The sequence below is a fragment of the Pleurodeles waltl genome, chromosome 4_2 (assembly GCF_031143425.1).
Source record: "Pleurodeles waltl isolate 20211129_DDA chromosome 4_2, aPleWal1.hap1.20221129, whole genome shotgun sequence".
NCBI classification, from domain to species: Eukaryota; Metazoa; Chordata; class Amphibia; order Caudata; family Salamandridae; genus Pleurodeles; species Pleurodeles waltl.
The window spans coordinates 239,197,811-239,209,892 of NC_090443.1; positions in this window are offsets into that span (position 1 = coordinate 239,197,811).

The following is a 12,082-nucleotide window of genomic DNA, read 5'->3' on the forward strand; positions in this document are numbered from 1 at the left end:
CTCCAGAGGCACCGTGTGTGGCTATTAGGTGAGGACCTGGACCCTATATTCAGTGTGAATAGTTGTCTGGGTCTGGGGTTGTCCCTAAGGGTTAGTATGTGTCTAACAGTTGTCCCTCGACATTTGCAGGTGACTCCGGCTACCCCAACCTTTCATGGCTACTGACCCCATTGAGGAATTCCAGGACAAGGGCAGAGGAACGCTACAATGAGGCACATGGGTGAACAAGGAGGGTTATAGAGAGGACCTTTGGCCTGGTTCCGGTGCCTCCATATGACAGGTGGTTCCCTATACTACTCACCAAAGAAGGTGTGCCAGATCATCGTGGACTGCTGTATGCTGCACAACTTGGCTTTGCGACGACCGGTGCCTTTTCTGCAAGATGATGGTCCTGAAGGAGGTGTTGTGGCAGCTGTGGAGCCTGTGGACAGTGAAGAAGAGGAGGCAGAAGAAGAGGACATAGACAACAGAAACACCGTGATCCATCAATACTTCCAGTGAGACACAGGTAAAAAGACATAACTGCCTCCTACATCTGATACACTTTTTCTACCTCTCATCTGTCTGTCACTTTCACCCAGTGTACGGACCTTGATTTGTCACTTCCCCTTTCGATTTTACAGATGTGGGTCCCACTGTGTGACCTCTGCTATGTTTCCTCATGGACTAGAGCTTTGTGACATAGGTATGTTGACAATACAATGGACATTGCTACTTCCCTCAGTTATTGCAAATACACATTGGTAAAAGCACAGACTGACTCCAGATTGTTTTGTGATTTAACGGTGTTTATTTAAGTGCTAAATAGTGGAGGGTGTTGTACAATGGTCAGGGGTGATGGTGGAGGAATGTCCATGGCAGAGTCCAGTCTATTAGTCTCACAGGTGCATTGTCCAAAGAGGCATGGGAAGTGGAGCTGGGGCAGTTTAAGCATGGACAGGGTGACAAAGTGGGACAGAAGGATGACAATCAGGGTGGTCTCATTTCTTGGCGGGGGTCTTGGCATTGTTCTCTGTCTTTGTCCTGGATCTCAGGGACCGCTTGCGGGGTGGTTCCCCATCGGCAGGGGGTGGGGTGCTGGTGTTGTGGTCCTTAGGCGGTGCCTCCTGTCCACTAGCGCCGGTGAAGGGGGTGGTCAGTTCATCGTCCAGGCTAGTGTCAGGGGCCCCTTGTTGTGCCACAGTGTCCCTCCTGGTGTTCACAAGTTCCTTCAGCATCCCTACAATGGTGCCCAGGGTGGTATTGATGGATATGAGTTCCTCCCTGAACCCCAAATACTGTTCCTCCTGCAGCCGCTGGGTCTCCTGAAACTTGTCCAGTACCGTTGCCATCGTCTCCTGGGAATGATGGTAGGCTCCCATGATGTTGGAGAGGGCCTCGCGGAGAGTGGGTTCCCTGGGCCTGTCCTCTCCCTGTCGCACAGCAGCCCTCCCAGTTCCCCTGTGTTCCTGGGCCTCTGTCCCCTGAACCATGTGCCCACTACCACTGCCTCCAGCTCCCTGCTGTTCCAGGGGTGGTGGGTTAGCCTGGGTTCCCTATAGTGGTGGACACATTGCTGCTTGACGTGTCCTGGGGACAGAGGTATGGGCCCGCTGGGTGGGTGCTCTGCTGGTGTTTCCTGAGGGGGGGAGGCTCTGTGGTGGCCTATGCCAGTGTGAGCGGAACCGACTGTCCTGAGGTCCCAGATGGGCCGGGCTGGTCATCTAGATCCAGTTGGACAGAGCTGCTGTGATCACTGTGGGCTCTTCTGTGGGTGGAGTGGACATGTCTGGAACCTCCTGTCCGGTGACGTTGGGTAGGGGTCCTGCAGGGGTGTAAAGGCATGATTGTTGGATCTGCGTGTGCCATGGTGTGCAATGGGTGGGTGACCCTGTACCCCAGTGCTTCCATTCATGTGTAGGACCTTGTGTGCTAATTGTTTAGGGGTCTGTGTAGTGGCCATGCATTGGTGATGGGTGTGTATGCTTTGTTGATGCATGCAGAGCCTGGTGTTGGGATGTGTGGTTTCTGATAGTGGGACATCTGTGAGGTGTTAGAGTGATGGGGGTGAGGGCGAGGGAGGGGGTATGTGATAGCATGCAGGTAGGGTGGGGGATGTGATAGTTAAGATTTGACTTACCAGAGTCCATTCCTCCTGCTACACCTGCGAGGCCCTCAGGATGCAGTATAGCCAAGACTTACTCCTCCCATGTTGTTAGTTGTGGAGGAGGAGGTTAGGGTCCGCCGCCAGTCCTCTGAACCGCGATGTGGTGTCTTGAGACCACGGAACACACCTTCCCCCGTAGGTCGTTCCACCTCTTCCTGATATCATCCCATGTTCTTGGATGCTGTCCCACTGCGTTGACCCTGTCCACGATTCTGTGCCATAGCTCCATCTTCCTAGCTATGGTGGTGTGCTGCACCTGTGATCCGAATAGCTGTGGCTCTACCCGGATGATTTCCTCCACCATGACCCTGAGCTCCTCCTCACAAAACCTGGGGTGTCTTTGCGGTGCCATGGGGTTGTGTGGGTGATGTGTGAGGTGGTGTGTGTTGTGATGTGTGGGGTGATGTTTAGGGGTGTGTGGTGTTTTGTGGGTGGATGTGTATGTGTGATGGTGTTGTGTGCCTCTGTATGCTGGTGTTGTCTTTGCTGTGCTGTCTCTCTGGCCTTCGTCAACATTTTTGGTAGTAAGGGTTTGTGGGTAATGTGGTGTGTGTTTTATATTGTATTGGGTGTGTGGGAGTGGTGTGTGTATGTGTCTCAGGTGAGTGTATTTCGATTTGTCCAATGTGGTTGTGTTTTGTAAATGTGTGTGTATTTTGAGCGCGGCGGTGTGTACCGCCAATGGTTTACCGCAGTTGAAAGACCGCCACCTGGATTAATGGGTCGTGATAGTGTAGGCGTATTCCTGTTGCTGTGACGGTGTCGGTTTTGTTATCGCCAGTTTATCACTGACCTTTGGTGTGGCGGACTTGTGTGGGTGTCTAGATTTTGGCGGATTCCGAGCTGTGGGTCGTAATTCCTGTGGCGGAATTCCGTGGCCGCGGCGGTGTGTTGGCGGTCTTCTGCACGGCGGTAAGCAGCATTTACCGCTAATGGTAATGAAGGCCTACGACTGTATGCTGATTGCTGAGTGCTTTGCTGCAGCTGCTTATGTAGACTACAGGCCTCTTGCTCAGGTATAAGGGATGATATCTTCCCAGGGGAACCTGAAGGGCAGAATTAGGGCTTAACATTCTGTGCTCAAACATAGCCTAGGTAGGAACCATCCTTAAAAATCTTAGCTACGCAATGGTAGCGTTATTTTTGTGTTTTACTCTCCTTGTCACAATCTTAATCCTGTCATGCTTCATCGTCCTAGTTCTTGCAATACATGCTTTATTATCTAAGATGCAGTTGCTTCAGTAAAATCTTATTGAACTATACTCTACCTCTGATTGCCCTTGCATACGTGAGACTAATTTACCTGAGAGAAACGGATGAGATCTGAGTGACTAAGATTTCCCTGGGGATTCATTTGTGTCATGCGCCCGGTTAGGGTGACAGGCATCACCTGGAGAGGGTTCAGTCTCAGTCCCCTGTAGTTCCCGTTGATTCTGCCACCCAAATCCAGTAGTCTCATTAGGATAATGAGAACCTACGCGTCAAGTGAATCCCAGGAGGTTTGATAAATTCCTTGCAAACATTATTGAATGGGTAAAAAAAATTACAGTAATTAAAATCTGTGACATAAAAGTCCAGAACTTCAGAGAAACAGCACAAGTACTATCATCCATCATTCCTACACTTCTCATAATAAAAAATAGTACCCCACTTGTGTAATTTGGTGTGCTACTTGGGACTGATGTAGGCCAGATCTGTGGCTATGTGCGGTAAAGACAAAATTTATACCATGCTGACTTCACACAAAGTTTTGGCTGTTTTTGTCTTACAAAATACTCACCCATTTATGTGAGACACTGCTTATATCAATAGAACTTTAGGAAAGCTGGGTCATGTGACTTTTGGTCCAGCTCATAAATTCTTGACGTTTCAGTCACACAAATGTGATCACGTTTGGAGTTAGCAGGGCATGGTGGGCGATCAAAGTGGTGACATCCCTGCAAGTCACACTACAGATGGCCCCTCACAAATGGGTGAAAGCTATTGCCTGTTAAACTTGAAGTAAATAAGGACCGAGGGTCTTGATCCTGGAGGGTTAATAATATAAATGTATTAAAAATAAAACCATGAAGTTGCAAATCAATATGTTTATCTAGTGTTTATTTTTAATTGATCTTACTGGACCTGCCATCTCTGCAGGGTCATCCCAGATGTTTGCCTTCCTTTGTTGAACATGTTTTTTGTTGGATTTTAGGGCTCTGTGCACTTTACTCTGGCCATTCATTGGTAAAGTGCTTGCATTCTCTCTTGAAAACATGGTAAACTGTCCCATACCTGATTGGTACATTTAATTTACACATAAGTCCCTAGTCAATGGTATTGTATCCAGGGCCTGTGAATTAAGTGCTGCTAATGGGCTACAGCACTCATTGTGCCATCCAACCAAGTAGCACTGTAAAGCATACATGTCTCAGGCCTGCACAGTAGCCTCTAGTGCAGTTTTAAACTGCCATTTCGATCTGGCAAAATAAACCTTTTGCCAGGTCCAAGCCTCCTTTTTTAATATGTGTAAGTCACATCTAATGTAGGCCCTAAAGGTTCACAGGATAGGGTGCGTGGTAATTAAAAAGTAGGATGTGTGTACATCAGTTTTACATGTACTAATAATAAAAAACTCTTAAGGTAATTTTTCACTGTTGTAAGTCTCTCCTCCTTATTGATTAAGAATAGATTACCATAGTACACTTGATAAGTGATAACTTGAGTTTGGGACTAGATAGAGAATCTTTCTTCTACTCAAAAGAATTGTCATTCAAATTCCTTTTTAAAGTTGGACTTCAAGTTACTAATTTGAAAATGCCACTCTTAGTAGCCAAATTTACCTTTCTGCCAGTGTCCAGGGTCATGTCTATGAATGGTTCTCATGTGGTATTTTCTGTATTCCTTCCAGGCATACTGAAAAAGAGGCCTTGGATGTGGGACAATGTATTTCTCTCCTGAGCAGAATGTCCTGGGTGGTTGTACTCAGCTTGTCTGAGCATCATTTAAGTAAGCTTGGTTTCCTGATCATTTCAGGAAATGAGCTGTTTAGATCCAGGTGGCAGGAGGAACTTTGAACACTTAGAGAAATACCCTTCACCAGTGACAAGCATCCAAAAATATGAATGATATCTATTTAGGTGATAGCTAAAGGCAAATGGATTGAGTATATAAGAACATACTGGGGAAAATAATGCAATATCCGTAGCCTGCTCAAAGATGTTCAAACAAGGTAGATATTTTCAGAATGCAACAGAGTTGAGTTCCATCAACTTGCTTAGTGTTGAACATTCATCAGTTGATCTGTAGGTTTTGTTTTCTGTAGCTCAGAGGAAAATCGAGATTTGAGAAAATAAACCGAACTGAGCATGTAAATTGACCTATCCTATCTAAGGCATAACAAATCTACAGTCGAGTACATACAGAATTTTAATGGTGGAGTTAAACATTCTATATGAATTTTCAGTTGCACATATAGAATACTCTTTAAATGTTAATTAGGAACTGAGGCCTAGATTTAAGAGGGCCTTGTGCCATTCAAACACAACATTAGCGTAATATTTTGATGCAAATGTGGCGTTAGGCCAAAAAAGCCACACCATATTTACAAAGTTCCGCAAGGCATGCATTGCACCACTTTGTACCCCTTTGCGCCACATTATGCCTGCGCCAGGCATAATGTATGCTAAGAGGGCAATCCCCCATTAGGGGGGCCAAATAGTTGGGCAAGAAAATCTAAGAGATTTCTTTTCACTGTTTTTTTCGGCACTGTTAATGCCTGCTCAGACCAGGCATTAAAAGGAGGCTTCCATTGGTTTCAAAGGGCCTCTGGGTGCTTTGCAGGATTAGCGTCAACAATTTTGACGCTAATCCTGCAAAGCGCAGGACTAGCGTCAACAGTTATGACGCTAATACCCCCGACTACTGTCATGGTGTGCTGTATTTTAAATACGGCACACAAATAGTGGAGTTAGGGGGGCGCTAAGGGGCGCGAGAAAAGTGGCGAAGCTCTAGGTGCATTGCCACTTCTCAGAAATCTGCCCATGAGTTCCTAGTGACATATCCAACTCTGGAGCCTCATGTTCAGGACAATAACTGTCTGTTTGATAGTTTTGGCTATTTTGTTGTTGCATGCCCTTTTGTCCTGGTAATAAAGCAATCTTATACTCAATTGCATTAAGAAATGGGGTAACAAAAAGAGGAGATGCCACAAAGCTCTAATTTAGATAAAAGACCAAGAAGAGTTCCTTAGTAACACACATCTTTCTTTATAACTTCAATTGAGTTTTGTAATGCTGGAAATACACAATGGCTTTTGTATGAACTTTCCAATACATTGTTTTTAATTGTCATTCTTAATGGCCTTATTTGTTTAATAAACGTATGAACTTAAATATGACAACGTGCCTTCAAGTTGCACACCTCCTTCAGTGAGTAGTTTCAATTCCCACACCTCTTTCGTGAGTCCTCTGCAACCAGATTAATTTCCTTCCTGTAGGAAATCAGTTTCTGACCCATGAAGATGCCCAGTTTTTACCTTATTGACCTCAGTTTTTGAACTGCTGCCTTGAGAAGGTCTCCACAATGGAGACTCACTCACTGTAAGCTCTATGTAAAGATGAATTTGGGCTGTAACTTCTAGCGCCCACTTTTTGACATAAGGTCCTGAACTGTGTTGCTGGGGTGACTTGCTCTTCACAGGTCATGTATGGAACGTGTGCACACAAGTGCTTACCCAAGTTCCGGTTGAGCAAGGAAGATTAACATTAGACTCACCTTGACTCCTCCAAAGCCTTGCCCACCAACTCAATCCACTTTTTATGTTGGTTGGAGGTAGGAGTGGGCATAAAATTCATATTTTGCTGTGGTATATTTTCATGAAAATAGAGAAACATTTTGTGAGATGACACAGAATCACACAAGGAGTGTAACCCTGCATTTAGTACAATGTTAGTAGTTCTAAATGCACCCTTGCATCAACAATGGACCCGATGATGCATTTTGTGCTAAGAAAATAGCACTAAATGCAACTGAACACAAACAGCAGCAGCCAGCAGTCGCTCACATTCAATTTCTGTGTTCTTGTGGCATGCATTTGTGCCTCACATTACTCTAAATTACAAAAGTGGTTGTAATCCAGTAATTTTCTGTAATTGTGCATCACAAGAGTAACAAATATGACTTTCATTATTTCAGGGTATTTGACATTTTGCCCATGCTTACTCAAAGGGAGGAAGATGGGAGAGAGGGTGGGAGGAGAAACCTAGCTTTAGCCACCTTTTCTCCCACCATGCCCCGCAGCCACCAACAGAAAAATTACCCTCAAGATGGTGATTGAAAGGGGGCTGACTAGTATTGCTTCTAGTCCCTTTCCTTTTAATCCCTACTTACTTGTTCATTTGTTACAGTTCCTTTCTTTCACAATGCTTCTCTGTCCAAATGAAAGATCATGGAAATAAGGAGATATGTGTCTGTGCCCTGGTAGAAAGCCAGATAAGTTTTGGATTTTACTTTTGTCAAACAGCTTCAGGCTCTCTGTTTGCAGAGACACACATGCCTGTGTGTCAGCAATGCTTATGCAAACACCACCTGGTTTGATGTTTTCCTGAGCCTAAGAATTAGAAACAAGTGCTGACCCTTTACCAGGGAACAAAATTGCAAGTTGCAGTCATGTATTATGTTTGTTGTTTATGGCTTCTGTTGAAATCCATTAGTGTGAAAAACTGGATTGATATTAGATTAGTCACGTTTATGATGCAAAAACAATGGGAAACAGAAGTTGTTTGCCACTGTTCACCAGAAGTAATGTCTGATTACATATCAAATTTGTTCAAATGCTCCTGATACCCAGAGTCAAAAATAAAGCTGTGAATTGAAAAGTTGTCTTCACTGAGTATTGACCAAGCATCACTTGATCGTGAAAACGCTAATGAATACAATTTGAGTGTGTGTAAGAAATATATAATTTTAAAATAAATAACACAAGTTTAGACATGAAATGTCATTTGAATCACTCTGATTTATAGATTATCCATAATGTCAGGAAATTCTGAGTACTTTTTAAAAAAAAAGTGTTTGTCAGACACTGACTTACAAAAGGAATCAGAAAATATATGAAAATGTACTAGATAACAGCAATTATCATAACACATCCATACTTCATCCAAATGAAAAGTTAGTCTGAAATTCAGTCGAGCCTGTAATGTGGAACAGAAGAAGCCTAAGAATGCTACAGTAGAAAGTGCAAGAAAGAAGCTTCACCTTTGAGTGATTTCTTGGAAATGGGTAGCTGCTGTGTTTTGGACCTGGAACCTATGAAAAACTACCAACCCCATTTTATAAACTATACATACAGGAGAGTCCTGTGTGTCTTGGCTTGTGTGGATTTCATTATCTTTTCTATACAGAATGCTCTTCAAACATAAAAATGTTGGTTCAAAAAACAGAATTCCCTCATCTCTATGATGGAAAGATTTAGAGTATTTGATGAACAGCAAATGTTCACTTCAGGGTGAAAGAAGAGCACAAAAGTTGAATTATTGTCACCAAAACAATCACTATTTGTTGTGCACGCGGTTAGTCCTCAAGAAACCAAAAGCATGGTCATGGAAAAGACAAGTGCTCCAATAGAAAATAAGTGCTCCCCAGGAAAGAAAACACGGGAAAAAGGAAAGAGGAAAACACCTGATGTGAAAGAATTCCACTAGAGTCTAAATCAGAACCCACCAATTGTATATATAAGAAGAAAGTCACGTCCAAAAAGGCAAATGTTTCAAAAGTCAAATAGCTGAAAAGATATGCATTCAAAACCTATATAAATGCTAGGTAAATCCATGATTATGTGACCAATAGAAGAAAAATTGAATAGAATTACTAGACCATGATACCTGTCGACAGTGCTCAATGAGTCTATAAATGTGTCTTGATAGTAAACGTCTGGAGGAATTGGTGAAGTTTCAACACTACACATAAATGTCATAAGTGTCAAATCTGTAACTATATTTTAGACCATGATAGGACCATGATACTTCCTAATCTTGTAGAGGGAAAAAACAAAAAGGGGAACCACAATAAGGAAAACTAATAAGACCAATAATATCCTGAAAACAAAGCATTACAACTCAAAAGATTTGCCAAAAGCAATATGCTTCCAAAGTAATCCCTGTGTTTATATGGAATATATACATGCATTTCAATAGATAAATACCTGCCAGTGGAATCTGCCTCAGCTCCAAAATACGAATATCCATGTTGGGAAAGGCACGTCGGTAAATAGGTGTGCTAAAGTCTATTGAGCGTAACTACGGACTACGGGATACCATATGAAAACGACGGCCATCTTATAAAATAGTAAAATCATTTGTATAAAATCGAATTGATAATACCGTTTTAGAGGCTAGTCAATGAAAAACCCTCATAGCATAAAGTACTGTGAACCACCATTTGTACTGTATATGTCTAGTCACCTGAAAAAGTCATATCGGTAGCATAAGCCCAATTAATGGCGATATACCTTTAACTCATTGCTGAATTAGGCGGCCATCATTAAACATAGTAAAATAATCTGTATAAAATCCCATTGATAATACCATGATACAGTCTAATCAATGGAAAACCATCATATCATAAAGTAATCCGGACCGCCATTTGTACCGTATAAGTCCAGTAATTCATGTCAGTCGCATAAGTAACATTGAGGGTGATATACCAATGCCGCGTTGTTGCATTAACGCATATGACCATGTGAGAAAGTGGGTAAAAGTGCTATGGGCTGTCAAGCCTAACAAACAAATAATGGCGGTCATCTTAAACTGTCATTGAATCAATTATTACATGCTCTATTTTATGCAAACACAAATCAATGTCCTAAAGTTAAAGTGACCATGTTCAAAAACTTTTATTTATGTCACTTAATAAACATAATATGAAAAAAATGCTGTATCTGCGCCTGTCAACCCCACATCCAATGTGAATGCCACCAAGCATGGCAGAAGAAAAGTTCCCTGTAAATGCCTGAAAGCACTAATAACATATTTGGGACATGTACGCTGACATTCAAGGTATCAAGGGGAAGTAGTGTGGCGAGGCAGAAGGTACGACCGCCACCAAGGATGAGACAGTGGTAATGTACCAAACATTCATGTATGTAAAAGAAGGAAGAACACAGATCTAGATGAAATCCTCCATGTAGTATAAAAATATCTGATACAGATACGAGTTATGTTATAAAATTTCATGAGATGTAAACCTGATATGACAGTCATAATTTCCCATGTACAATGAAATATACATCCCGTCGATCTTAAAAGGAAAACCAAATTAATCATCCATAAAAAATCAATAGAAATCACTGTGATTCCTGTGTGGTTCATATTCAATTGAGAACAGTGGGTAAGTACAGTCAAGTATATGAGGCAAGAAAGCAAAATCTAATGTACAGAAAACCACTGCATCTGCACAAATCATGTGCAACATACATATACATACTGTATGGATATTATTCCAGAAACACATGCAATTCCCTATCAGCATTGAGTCTGTGGTCAACAGCCCATAATTGTATAATCCTTTTAGCCTTGCATTGTATCAGGCATCCATATCTATCTCCACCTCTGGGTTGACTCACGATCTGGGTGATGCTGTGAAATTTGATGTTAAATAATTCAGCATGATTGTGTGCAGAATTGTAATGCACTGCTATAGGATAATTCCTTTTGTTGTTTCTAATGGCTCTGACACGTTCCTGAATTCATTCTTTGATAAGCCTAATGGTGCTGCCTACATAGATCTTACCACATATCCACACAGTACAATAAACAGTATACCTGGTATTACAATTGATACATTTTCTGACTTAGTGGATTTTCTTTGTATTGTATCAGAAAGATAAGGTTTTATACAACTCCTGCATTTAAAAATCAACTAGTTTTGTGGGTAGCCACGTCCTGGGGTTTCCTGTATACTTGGTGTTACATAGCTTGGACCTAGTTTTTGCCTTAGTGTTTGTCCTGTGGCTGATAGAAGGTCTCTTCTTAAGTATTCTCCCAAGATATGTGTCAGGTAAAAGTATGTGCCAGCGTTGTTTAAGGATGCGGAAAACGGAAGAGCTTGCAGGACTATATCTGGTAATCATAGAAAATCGGACTTTGTCCCTTTTATTGTGTCTTTTACGTGCTAAAAGGGGTTTGCGTTGGGTATAAGTATTTCGAGTTTTGGCTTGAGAGATAAACTGTCTGAATACCCACCGTTTTTAAATCGATGTTCCAATTTTTTCCAGTTGTCCAATTCTTGACTAAAAATGTTGCAGTCGCTGGAATTTCATCTGGTTCTGGCCATCTCACCATAAGGAATGGCATTTATCTGGGAGGTGGGATGTGCACTTTGGGAATGTAACATGGATGGATCAAAACATTTAAATCTGCCTCTGTACCTGTCCACTGATCTATACCGTTTGGAGGACAAACAGGTGATTTACTGGAAAAGTAACAAAGACAATCTGAACATTTTGGAAATAATAGCACTTGAATCATTGGCCAAAAATACAGACTTTGGCCCACATTACAACCCTGGCAGTTGTCGGAGAAGTGGCGGTCCTACCGCCAAAAGGCTGGCGGTAAAAAAAATTGAATTATGACCATGGCGATTACCGCCATGGTCATCCGCCACTTCTCCGAACCGACTGCCAGGGCAGAGATGACCGCTGGGCTGGAGACTAGGGTCTCCAGCCCGGCGGGCGTTACAAGACCGCCGGCGGTATCATGAACCGGCTGACCACCTTGAATTTCATGGGGTTAGGAACCACCATGAAATCCATGGTGGTAAGCACTATCAGTGCCAGGGAATCCCTTCCCTGGCACTGATAGGGGTCTCCCCCTACCTCCACCCCCACCCCGAGTCCTACCCCGACACCCCACACCCACCAGCCGCCCCACAACGGTGGAAGGACCCCCCTCCCCA